We start from the raw sequence: 13560 nt of genomic DNA on the forward strand, positions 1-13560 counted from the left end.
TAACAGAGCCTGTCCCCTCCTGTCCTATTTACTGTATTGATGGCTATGCCTTTTTTCTTTTTAATATGACCAAACACAATGGTCAGAGCGGACCAGTAACCTTTCTTAAACGTGCAAACAAAATAATCTTTGAGTTTTTACATGTTCTAGAAATGTTCATTAATTGACCGTCCTAATGTTTATTTTCTTGTCTTCTACTACTTTATTACAGTATGGAAGGGGAGATTTGGATGTAGCCTACAGCAGGTGTGGAGACTGCGGGGAAACCGCACAGAGAGAACACTAAAGAGCCATCTCTCATTCATCGAGTCGACTCATTGTTCGGAGAATGACCATAAAGATGCTGCTCCCCTAGGCAGATTGCTGCATGACAATCGCCACTTATTCAAATTGTAGCCTACAGGTTGAAGCAGTCTGCATTCTGGTCACTTTGCCATAACACTATCATGTGTTTTATCAAAACACCATCAGTAACATTTAAATTTAGCTGATGTAGACAGCTCTTTTGTTTGTCCGACCTTGTCAGTGTTCAGTGCCTGTTTGTGAGAAATGCATGTTTGAAAAGTAAGCCTTTGTTTTTGTTTAATTTTAACCTTTGTGTCGTGTTCGTTTCTCTCCCATTACTTTGGTGCTCCCGGTCAAATTAGACCGGTCTGTTTTAACTGCCCTTACAATAAAAAAAAAAACAATGATCATTACCAAATTTTATTGAACTCCCTTTTAACCTGTAAACAATGTCTCCCGACGACTGGTTTACATGAATAACTGCAGTAAATAGGAGTTACAAGGAATTATTGTAAAAAAAAAAAAAGACAGAAAAATCTAAACAGAGACCAAATTCACAGAACATCAACATGAACACATCGTGTGTGTGTGTGTGTGTGTGTGTGTGTGTGTGTGTGTGTGTGTGTGTGTGTGTGTGTGTGTGTGTGTGTGTGTGTTCAAACACAGGAGTGGCATTTTGCAATCAGGTCGCAGTGTGCCTTGCAAACGTATGCATCACATTTGAAACATGTAAGACGTGTCTTATTGTCTCTAGGGGCACAGAGCTCGCATCGCTTCCGTTTCTGCCCCTGTATTGGGGGGAGAGCGGCCAGGGCAGTGGCGAGGGCTTGCAGACTCCTCACCAGACCGCCAGAGGCTGGTGTGCGGGGAAGGTGCTGGCGCCGTTGAATTAGAGGAGTCACTAAAGCTTTCCCAAGCTCTGCCAGGAAGAGCCTCCTCTTGAAACATTTCCCCTGATTCCAGGCTGGGTCAATCGCTGTCCACACCACATATGCATTACATGCAGACACATCAAGGATGTTGTGGTACACTGCCACAGGCCAACGAGCTGTCATTCACTTGCAGGTGTATGTACCAGTAAGCTGCAATGAAAGAAACAATGACTCGATTTGAAACGATATTGAATCTGTCTTACACAAAATGTTTGACATGAATACAATATGCATGACAGATGAAAATATACAATACCTTATCAAGGCAGTCAACGCCTCCTTTGTTTCTGTTGTAGTCCAGGGTGATCTGGGGTTTCCTGTGCTCTGCTTTGCTGACAGCGGCGTATTTGTGTCAGGATGACATTCTTATTTTTCTTGGGCAAATATGACCCAAGACTGTGTGTCAGTGAAAGCAAATTTGGATGAGAGTGCATTTCTCCCTCTGGTCGAAACCAGTGCAGGGGAAAGTTGAGGCTTGTTCTTCCTCACTGTGCCCACTATGGTGAGCTTTCTTTTTAGCAGCTCCTGACCAAGCCTATGTGATGTGAAAAAGTTATCGCATGTGATGTTATGCCCCTTGAGACCGGCTGTCATGTCCAACACAACACGTATGCCTTGTTTTTTTTCTGGCCTTCCAGTAACAGGTTTCACTGTGTAAACCTGCATATTCCAGGCATAGCTGCACCTGGAATATGCCGTATTTCCCGCCCAATCTGGCAACGCTGGCTGCAGCCAATGTTGCCAGATCGGGCGGGAAATATGGACCAATCTGGCAACACTGACTAGGGGTGTAACGATACACGTATTTGTACATAACCATTACAGAGGCAGGTCTGTCCTATAATGTCTCGCTGTGGCTTGTAGGACATGGACATCCAACGTCCAAGTGCTGTCACGTGATTCCACTTGCCACCCCCACTGACGTCACTGGCTAATGACTGAAACAACCCAATTGTGATGCAAAAACATGCGTTTGTGAAATGAGTTTTGATGGGTCCACTCCTTAAGCCAGGGGTGTTTCTAGGTATCATAAACATCCGGGGCTTAGCCCCGGATGTTTTTACATAACAACATTTTTACATAATGCTTCACCTAAATAAACAAAATGCGCAGTTTATTATAGCTTAAAATAGCTACCTGACTGCTGTGCTGCTTATCCCATAATGTCTAAAGTTCCATTCAAGTTATTTCAGAGTAAAATTGAGACAGTGAGACAGACTTTACACACACACACACACATCTGACTGGGGATAGGATAGGTTAATTCACTTGAGGTGGTGAAAAGGTTATGTTTTTAAACTGTTTATTCTCTTGCCAGAAGGACTATCTAGACTAGGCTAGTACTTATAAATAATTATAAATATTTTTACTTTTATTTTTCTAACCCAAAAATTATATTCGGGGCTAATTAAACACAGGGTCTGTGATTAGGATGTCTGGGTTCAGGTTCTGCGTTCAGGGCCTAATCGACCAGGTAAACACGCATCCTCCGAGCTCCAGGAAACCAAGTTCCAGGTGGTTAATATTTAGCTCAGACGTCGTTCACTCAATACATTCATGATCCAAAATCTGACCGCAGCTGACCTCAGATCTGGTGAACTGGGCTTTTATTTCTTTCACTTCATATGTTTCGACCAATCCTGTTGCTGGAGGCAGAGTTATTTATTGCAGACAAACTAGACCAGCCCATGAACATTTTAAAATGTAAATACACACATTCCTGTATAATTAAGGTCCCTCTGCTGGACAACAGTCTCACACCAAACTGCATTTTCCGTTTGAACCAACAGCTATAGTACATTGATGTGAGACGGGTTGGTGGATTGAACGTGTTGTAGTAGCAGAGAATGGCCTGCGAGGCAGTAGCCACGTTTACATGGCACATCTGATCCGCATAGATTTCTATGCGGCATAGATCTGTTCCTAAAATGTGTTCCGAATGTACTGTATACATGGCAGTAACAAAAGTGTCCGTTCTGTCTCTCGCGCACACCTGACACATCTCTGGACCGGCGGCGACATAATGGATTTCTTATCACTATCGGGGATTTTAAATTTGATTTTAATGAAAGCACAGCAGGAGAGAGCTTTTCTCTGCCTGCTCCTTCAATTAAGAAGGAGGAGGACATCGTAGCTACGTAAATTTCTCGTCAGATCTTTATATTTACCCCCAGCTCCGCCGTAAACAAGAGGAATTTGGATGCGAGTCCGCAGCCAAGACTGGTGGGAGAGAGTGGTCTCTCTAAGTTAAGAAGTATTTTAACGTTCAGCCTGCAAAAGTACTAATAGTAGCCTACTCATTTACAGTTATCCCGGACGTGTGCGGACACTACGATACGCGAACACGTCATTAATAAACACCCATTTCCCGTCGCTTAGCAACCGGACACGCTTACCGGACTACTTTTACGGAGTGATAACAAAGACGTGAATCAGGCAATAAATCCACTTTCCTTGACAGCGGTCAAGTTCGGTGTGCTTAAAAGTACAGACGGAGCTCAGTGGACCAATTGCGAACTACTGCGGCTGCATCCCAATCTATTCGGAATAAGTGTATTAAAACGGTTACAACGGACTACACCACCTCTTCTATTCGGCTTAGAATCTATGCCGAACAGATAATTGTATTCCGAATGAGGCGTATACATGATCATTTTCTGTTCCGCATAGAAATCTATGCGGAACAGATGTGTCCATGTAAACGCGGCTAGTATGTACATTGTTAAATACATAAATTGGCTTGAATTTAGTAGTAATATGGATGTTTCATATTTTTACAAAATGGATTATGTGAACATTGCTGAATAACAATCATGTATATTAAATGTATTGCAGGAGTTTAGCTTGACATTAACCAAGTTAAAGGACAATAAAATGAACCGCACCAAACATGTAGAAGTCAATGTGGGATTTTAATATATAAACAAAAACACTTGACAGAAGCTTAATACAATTTTGCAAAGGAAAGCAGAGGAAAACATTTTCCCAAATGAATCACTTCAAAATGTCACCACCATTCCGAAAGCAAGTGAAGAGGTTTGTGTAAAGCAGTCCTCCCTGACCAGCTCTGTCCCTGACTCTAAACCCTGACTCTCAACCCTAACGCTAAACCCTCTGAGGGCAGGAAGACGCGCCTTCATTGTAAAGGTTCGAACCACAGAGAAGGAAGAAAAGAGGAAGCAGTAGAGAGTAGTGAAGTAGTGAGGTTAGTGACGGACGTAAAGGAAAGGCGTGTGGAAGCACACGGTTACATGTGGGGTCAAGAAGATCACTCCCACTGGAGGTCATTGATCCATCAGCCTCAGACTGCTGAGCTCAGCAGGTCTTCTGGAGGACGAGGCTCAGATGAACTGAGGAGACGGGACCAGCAGGATGTCAGGATCAGGGCGGGTTTAGCTCAGGTGTGCCTGCCCCCGACCAAACAGGATCAGGTGAGGTTCAGCTCAGGTGTGTCTGCCCGGACCAAACAAAGACATTGATTAGGTTCAATATTCAAAATATGCAACATTATCTGAAACAAAGATAAGTAATTAAGGAGCAGGCAGGCTTTAGGGCGCCTTGCTCAAGGATGCAACACTGTATTGAGGACTTGAACCTGGCACCATTGGTTTGAGAGTTGAACCCCCAACCCCCTACCTTGTCCACTATGTCCAGATAATGCAAACTTATGAGGAATCCTTGATGGTAGAGTCCTGGTGGTCCTCAGGATTTGCCTTCGAGATGTACGGCTTCTCCATCAGTCCTCCAGATTCCTGGTCTGTTTACAAACGTAATTTGTTGCTAATGTAAGGTAACAAACAGTAGTAGTTTGTCTCTAATGTAAGGTAACAAACACAGGAGTAGTTGGGCTCTAATGCAAGGTAACAAACACAGGAGTAGTTTCTCTCTAATGTAAGGTCACAAACACAGGAGTAGTTGGGCTCTAATGGCGCGTAACAAAGTTGCAGCTGTAGTTTGTCTGGTAAGCAACCACAATAGTATGCCGTAACTAGTCCACTCTGTTTATTTTAGGCAAACTTACAAGGATCCTGGTTGGTGGAGTGATGTCGTCCTCCAGAGTCTTGGCTCCTCCATCAGCTCTCCTCAGCCAGAGTCCTGGTCTGGAACAAACAGCGCGAGTCTGACCCTAAAGTCTGGCAACAAACATGTAGTTTGTCTTATTTTTAAGCCCTTTATTTCCAGTTTGTTTGGTTAATACAAACTTACAATCCTTGTTGGTAGAGTGATGGTCATCCTCCAGATTCACGGCTCGCCTAACAGCTCGCCTCCGCTCCAGAAACATGTTCTAGTAAGAAAACACAGCGGTAGTTGGTCAACGCATGTCAAAGTAACAGCTGTATTTTGCCCTTTAAGTCAACCATGTAAGTAAATACAAACTAACGAGGAATCCTTGTTGGTCGATTCCTAGTCGTCCTCCAGCGTCTCAGCTCCTCCAGCAGCTCTCCTCAGACAGAGTCCTGGTCTGGAACAAACAGCGGAAGTCTTGCTTCAACATGTGGTAAAACAGATGTAGTCGTCTGGTATATATGGTACAAACGCTCCTCCCTGACCAGCTCTGTCCCTGACTCTAAACCCTGACTCTCAACCCTAACGCTAAACCCTCTGAGGGCAGGAAGACGCGCCTTCCGTGTAAAGGTTCGAACCACAGAGAAGGAAGAAAAGAGGAAGCAGTAGAGAGTAGTGAAGTGGTGAGGTTAGTGACAGACGTGAAGGAAAGGCGTGTGGAAGCACACGGTTACATGTGGGGTCAAGAAGATCACTCCCACTGGAGGTCATTGATACATTAGCCTCAGACCGCTGAGCTCAGCAGGTCTTCTGGAGGAAGAGGCTCAGATGAACTGAGGAGACGGGACCAGCAGGATGTCCGGATCAGGTGAGGTTCAGCTCAGGTGTGTCTGGCCGGACCAAACAAGGACATTGATTAGGTTCAATATTCAAAAGATGCAACATTATCTGAACCAAAGAGACGCCCTAAAGCAGGCAGGCTTTAGGGCGCCTTGCTCATGGACGTATCACTGTATTCTGAGGACTTGAACCCGGCACCATTGGTTTGAGAGTTGAACCCCCAACCCCCTACCTAGTCCACTATATCCAGATAATGCAAACTTACAAGGAATCCTTGATGGTAGAGTCCTGGTCGTCCTCAGGATTTGCCTTCCAGATGTACGGCTTCTCCGTCAGTCCTCCAGATTCCTGGTCTGGTTACAAACGTAATTTGTCTCTAATGCGAGGTAAAAAACAGTAGTAATTTGTCTTTAATGTAAGGTAACAAACACAATAGTAGTTTGTCTCTAATGTAAGGTCACAAACACTGGAGTAGTTTGTCTCTAATGTAAGGTCACAAACACAGGAGTAGTTGGGATCTAATGTCGCGTTACAAAGTAGCAGCTGTAGTTTGTCTGGTAACCAACCACAGTAGTACGCCCTAACTTCTACTGGACAAACTAATCCTGCGTTAAGTCCACTCTGCTTACTTTATGGCTCCTCCATCAGCTCTCCTCAGCCAGAGTCCTGGTCTGAAACAAACAGTCTGGTCCCAACGTCTGGTAACAAACATGTAGTTTGTCTTAATTTTAAGCCCTTTATTTCCACTTTGTTGATACAGGTTAATACAAACTTACAATCCTTGTTGGTAGAGTGACGTCATCCTCCAGATTCACGGCTCCCCTATCAGCTCGCCTCCGCTCCAGAAACACGTTCTAGTAAGAAAACAGAGGTAGTTTGTTAACGCATGTCAAAGTAACAGCTCTATTTTGCCCGTTAGGTCAACCATGTAAGTAAATACAAACTTACGAGGAATCCTTGTTGGTCGATTCCTAATCGTCCTCCAGCGACTCAGCTCCTCCATCAGCTCTCCATCAGCTCTCCTCAGACAGAGTCCTGGTTTGGAACAAACAGCGGAAGGCTTGCGGCAACAGGTGGTAAAACAGATGTAGTCGTCTGGTATATATGGTACAAACGCCGGTGGTTTGTGGTAGCAGTATTCTACGAGAAGTGGCAGTGAGTGTGATGATCACTTCAGAGTCAGGCTCCATCTACCCCACGACAGACATCCTCCACCAGGCAGGGCCTTCAGCACGGCTAATTTGAAACATATTTAAACACTTAAATTAGACAACGTCTGCAGATTGTTGCGTTCAGCAATTCATCCACTACGGTCATAGCAGCACCAGAAACAATAATGGCTCATATGACTCCTACATAAAACCGGTATGAATTAACTCTAATCACAGCTTGGCACAGATGTAAAGTCATAAGTTGATCAAAACCAGACCTAAACCTCTGAGGATTTTAGTGTTTCAGATGAGCTTGGTGATGGTTACCCTCTCGTCCGGTGCTGCAGGCCCCTGGTCTCCAGCCTCAGTGTCCGGTCCATCCTGGCACCACAAGCCTCCGGTCCCAAGCCTCTCAGCCTCACCTTTCAGCTACAGAAGCAGGTTTATATCAGCATTTGCCAAACAATAAACTTAATTGACTCCAAAACCTAGTTACAAAATTAATTTAGCTATTATTTTATAACTCAAGGCTGGAAAATACTTTAGACCAGACATTTTGGGAGTGAAGACAGAGCAGTCCACAAGTTTAAAGAAGTGGTTCAGGCCATGCATTTCTCTACTCACACGAGCACTGACCTGTTCTGGAGGACTTCTGACAGGAGGTGGAGGTCTGGCTCTGGGTGAGGAGGTGGAGGTTTTGCTCTGGGTGAGGAGGCAGACACCTTGGGACAAACTACATATTACCTTGTAGAGTTCTAGAGTATCTTCTACTGTAACATGTGGGAATGACGGCCATTATTTTAGCTTTGATATTATCCAGTTGGTAACTCTACACCAAAGTCGTTCTTTAACGTCATTCTATTTGGTAGGGTTCAACTTCTGTGGCAATTAATGACAGCATATATTTAGAACGTACAAAAGCTGAATTAACAAAGAACACTAAGCAGTATCAATAGTAAATCAAATTTACTCAGCCATATTCAGGTGCTGGGTTCCTTTGAAGAAATGTCAAATTGTCTTCCACCTTGAAATGATTTTCAGCCTTCACTGATGTCAAAATGGGGCCGCAAGTAGAACGCCGTTTTGTACGCAGCGAGAGCCCCGTCAACGTGGTTAAAAGTACGGCGCAACCATCGGAAATTATCAACATATTGTACGACGTATTTGATATCAAACTTAAAGTTGTTTGAGATAGGTGCAACAATTCCCAACAATTACCAATGGAAACCGACTGAAAAATAATTCAGTTGGCAACGGCTCGAGGTTACGCAAATACAATCCAGAACGTTCCGCCAGATTCCCTTAGGGGACTCCCGTCCAACTAATGGCCAGGTGTTTTCTTATGGTTGTCAAGACTACAACTTTCTATGCTAACCATTGGGACTAAATCAAGTTACCGCACTCAGAACCTTCCACGGCGGGAAGCACAAACCGTCCAACTGGAATCCGAACATTCCGGCCGGAACCAACCAAAGAAAAAACAGAACCAGCGCCTCACCTTGAGCTGAACGGAGGAAGATCCTGAAGTCCAGCGATGGTCTTCATTAAAATACAGCCAACAGACTTACCTTGAGGAGATCTTGGTTTGTTGCTGTTGGTCATTAATACTATTCAGTGTAACTATACATTATTATGCACCCAGTGTGTACAAGTTATAATCACTCAAACCATACGAAGAACCAAACTACCATGTACAACAACTTTAAACCTAAAATCATTCAATACAAAACCGTGTGTCTACATTTTACAATTATCTAGATTATTCAGGGTACAAACCATAGAGAAAATCTAAACGTTGAGCTCACAGAGAGCCGACCATAGCCCTGCAACGTCAGCCTGACCGCCTCATCACCAAAACACTACATCTCCATCACTAGAGTGTTGCATCCTACTCATGGGGGTGTGGTCTGAGTGAGCAGAGATGCATGCTGGGATACAGTGCTGTCTGAAGTCTTCAGTTCTATAGAAACGCCCCTCAGGAGAAACCAAGTGTTTGTGAATCTGTCGTGACATCAGTTACATGAGCTGGAATATCCTTCAAGATGGCGCCAGGATTCTCAGAGGAGAAAGGCCAAGAGGAAGATGTGTGGGTTCTTCCTCTCAGCCAGTGGAACACACCAACGGCCTTCATCAGAGTACCATGGAACACTTTGAAACATTCTCCTCTTTACATCTTGAAGCCCCAGTGAAGGTTTCCTTACCACCTTAGCTGAAGAGCACAACTTCAGCTTGAAGAGCGCACTAGCTAGAGTTCCCGGATTGGTTCTGATTTAAGGGAACCAATCGTTCAGCTAGTCCTGTCCGAGACAATTACAGTTCAGCCTGAGAAGACGTGCAACTGAGAGCAAGACAAGATCCACAGGGCTCTCCATCAATCCAGCCAGGTAGGAAGAGCCGTCTCATTACAGGTCTGAAGGTCATCTTGAATATCCATTTAGGTCCCTTTCCAACGTCAGACTCTCCTTGTGAAATTCCTTTTGGTGTCCATCCTCCATTGATCCTGATTGGCGTAGTCCTAGTTTGAAGTCACTGATCTGAACACGCCGCTTGCATCCTTTTACACTCGAGTTGGATACTCTCCTTCCTGCCCAGTGTGTTGGATCTCGCTCCGGAGCGTCGCTCAGGGCTCTTCATGTCTACTGGAGGCCCTTAAGTAAACGTGTGGCCATCCATCAGGTATGATTTAGTTGACCATTCCGATATCCCAAGCCAATCACACAGACCCCCGTATGAACATTATCACTGTCAAAGCAAGCCGGACACACGCATATAGAACCCAGGACAGGCACGTAGAACCCCATGCCAGGTGTGAGAGGGAGACACACACACACACACACACACACACTAAAACCCTAGCGACCCTATGCTCAAAAACCTTCCATCTCATGTCAAACCCAAACACACACACCACTGAGCCATAAAAGGCCAAACAATCATGCAGGGTAAAAACCTCATAGCAAATAACATTCCATCATCACCTTCCCAGCTCTCCTGCCAGGGCACCCATAACAGAACAACCGATGTCTCCAGAGACGTAAATTAAGTACAACATTCTTCAGTGGCGTCCCACATTGGTGATGGATTATGCTTGGCGTCTCCAAAAAGTGTCCCAGGTTTATTCAACATCTCTGTAGTCATGTCTTTGTAGTCCAGTGGTTTCCTGAATGAGGGGCCTTCACAGATGCAAACGGTGGAGCTTTAGTCAGCCTGAGGACAGGAAGGAGGTCATCTGTTCAGAAGACCACCCAGTGGAGGGGGTTGGGTCTTGAGGAGCAGGATCCATATGGGGATGGCCCCAAATAAGACCTTCTTGGAAATGAAACTGTTCCTGAGGAGTCACGATGCCTGGAGGAGACTGTTGAATGTGTTCCATGGTTCTCTGTGTCAGACTGAAGTTGTGTTTTAGTCGTTGAGATGAGGAGCCCCCTCATCTCCCCCTGGTGATTCTCCTTCTGAATCCCTGTCTCCATCTTTAAGAACATTCCAGTCCATGTAACTGACGTCACGACAGTTTCTCAAACACTCGGTTTCCCCTGAGGGGGCGCGTCTACAGACCTGTAGACTCGAGACAGCTCTGTATCCCAGTATGCACCTCTGCTCACTCAGACCACACACTCATCAGTAACGCAACACTCATGTAATGAAGATGCAGAGCTCAGGAGAGTAGAATGAAAGGAGACTGAAGACATCAGAACCCAACCCATTACTCCGGCTTACAACAATAACTTGGAGCCTGTAACCATTTTAACAAATCATTAATACCAACATAAACCAAACACCTAAGTAAACCATGAACCAATAAAACATCCTTACTCAGAACAACCTTCAGGTAACAGGTTAACCCACCAGGAATCCAAAATACAACAATGTGCCCAAGAGTAATGAGAAATTAATGACTTACAGTTTGCAGATATGCTTCATGGTTATGTTGGGATACTCACAGAACTGCAGTTAAAAGTCCATGATTGACCTTTGAAGGAAGGAACAGTTTACTCATGGTCCAAATTTCAAATGAGAGTTAAACCACCACAATCCCAGATTTCCTTCACACATTATCAGTGATTTATATTCAACATACAAGTCAGATCAGTTATGCTTTGCCACACAAATCTACTCACATCAGGTTCAGATGAGATGCTCCTCTTTACTTCAAAAAGTCTTTAACCTGTGAAACTGGAAGAGATGTTAAATAAGTCACAACAGACCTCAAAGCAGTACACAAACAAATGCACTGTCCGGTTCCCTTTTAAGTGAAACGCACCAGATGCAACCAATTAACTAATTAAGAAAACCACCTGGCAGGCGAGCTGCGGCAGGTGAGCTAATTAGTAAAACTCAATGCAGGTTCGGCACCCTGGGGTCTTCTCGGTAACAGTGAGAGGCTATTTCAGCTCTGTGTGCGATCTTAAATGACCTCCCTCATTTTAATTAAAGGGATGAGTCTGATTTGACTGATTTAGATTCAAACTTCAAAACAAAAAAAGTCTTCATTCAATTCACCTTACTTTGAGCGTGAGTGTGTGTGTGTGTGTTTGTGTGAGTGAGAGAAGGAAGCTTTCAAAGAGACCAGAGAAACTCATTCACTGGTTAAACTTGAGTCATAGCATACCACCACACATACACACACAATACACCATATAGATTCACACCATATGCACGCACACACCACAGATACACACTTATAGATTCACACACAATATTGATACACACACCATATAGATAAACCATATGCACACACAAACGACAGATACAAACCATATACTGTATATATATACACATGCACACGCCATATAGATAAACACACCAAATAGACAAAGATTAACTTCATATAGATACAAACTAGATACCCCCCCACACACACAGTTCTGGTCACTAAATACTCTTATCCTTTTCTCCTCCTTCCGTGTCTCTTCCACGCATATCGCATTTTTATTACCTCTACTCAAGAGAATAGATTTGGGTGGGGATTTCTAGGTTTCATAAACTTCCGGGGATTGAAAATTAAAATGCTGCGTGCCATTTATGTGTATGCTTTATTTTGCATGCAAACTTTTTCATAATGCTTTATCTAAATAAACGAAATACACGGTTTATTATAGCATAAAATAGCTACCTGACTGCTATGCTGCTTATCCCCAAATGTCTAAAGTTCCATTCAAGTTAATGCAAATGAATACAAGTGAGGCAGACCTTACACATATACACACACATACTGTAACATGCTTGGCTCTGGCATGAACATAAACTGGGGAGGCCACACAGGGTAAAGGAATAACAATTATTTATTAAATAAGATTGAACAGAAACTAAGGAAAAGTTAATGGGATGTGATGCAAGTCAGTAATATGTGATGCAACCAAAAGTGTGGTGTGAGATCAGTCATGGGAACAACCAACCAAACAAAAGCCTAAAGCCAGCAGAGGAGAGGAGAGCCCTGGGTGTTGGCACGGCAGGTCTTTTCTACACTCCCCAATCAGCAGGGTCATTGCACACACCTGAGACCTGCACACAAGAAAGGGAGGTGACAGAACAGGCAAGCAGCACAAATGGGCGGAGCCTTGAGACCCGCCTGGGTCGTTACATATCCCCCCCCCTTAAAACAGTAGCCCACCTATGTGGGATTTTGCTACTATTCCAACTACAAAACACAGCATTAATAAAACACAGTATTTTTAACCCTACGTGATTAAACTAACCCAACTCCCGAAGTACCAGCACACACATACAACACTTCCAGGGCCATACTCATTCAACTTTTTGGAATAATAACAAACGGGTCCGTCTATGTTATTCTCATCCACCGCACCCGAACACCGCATAAGGACCTACCAGCCCCCACCCAGTTACCAAGTACACCTGTTCCCCCTCAATCAAGCGCTGCCTGCACAGCACGGTCGCCTTGCAGCCACAACACTTGCAAACAGGGACGCGGGAAGTGGGGGTGCCCAGGGTGCTGCAGCACCCCCCCTTGCGGCCCCTGGCTGTAACTGCAAGTGAGAACGTTTTCTGAACAAATCAATACTTTTTTTTTTTGTATAATTTTATCATGCAACACAATTTTTCATTAAATTATTGACATCCACCCTTTTTATGATATTTATCATATTATCATTTCCTTTTATTTAGAACATTGTCTGTGTAGGCTGACGTAGGCTATGACGCACAACGCAGAACTGTCCATAGCTGAATATGGTAGGTAGGCTACTATGCTGATTTTACGTAAGCATGTTTCGTGTTCAACATCTGTCGTACATTCTAGAACTGCATTCTAAAACTGGTGTCAAATGTTGCTGCCATATTAATAGACACGTTGAATGTTATCGTTTTGATTCTGGAATCCCGCACGT

General features: G+C 44.1%; 1 long non-coding RNA gene across 12 annotated transcripts; it reads right to left on the reverse strand.

The window, feature by feature from the left end:
* Nucleotides 1-4127: 4127 nt before the first annotated feature.
* On the reverse strand, nt 4128-11440 carry LOC130389751 (uncharacterized). Of its 12 annotated transcripts, none has more exons than XR_008896603.1 (13): nt 11332-11440; nt 7850-11183; nt 7541-7642; nt 7011-7097; nt 6839-6916; nt 6692-6760; nt 6328-6438; nt 5957-6112; nt 5599-5679; nt 5424-5502; nt 5239-5317; nt 4854-4974; nt 4128-4670 (listed from the first exon to the last, which is right to left on the reverse strand). It is a non-coding gene; the product is annotated as an uncharacterized LOC130389751 (long non-coding RNA). The 12 variants fall into 12 exon arrangements; XR_008896596.1 differs by having other exon boundaries at nt 7011-7298; XR_008896602.1 differs by having other exon boundaries at nt 7257-7642.
* Between the last annotated feature and the right edge of the window lie 2120 nt (nt 11441-13560).

This window comes from Gadus chalcogrammus, chromosome 9, assembly GCF_026213295.1.
Source record: "Gadus chalcogrammus isolate NIFS_2021 chromosome 9, NIFS_Gcha_1.0, whole genome shotgun sequence".
In the NCBI taxonomy this organism is placed as follows: domain Eukaryota; kingdom Metazoa; phylum Chordata; class Actinopteri; order Gadiformes; family Gadidae; genus Gadus; species Gadus chalcogrammus.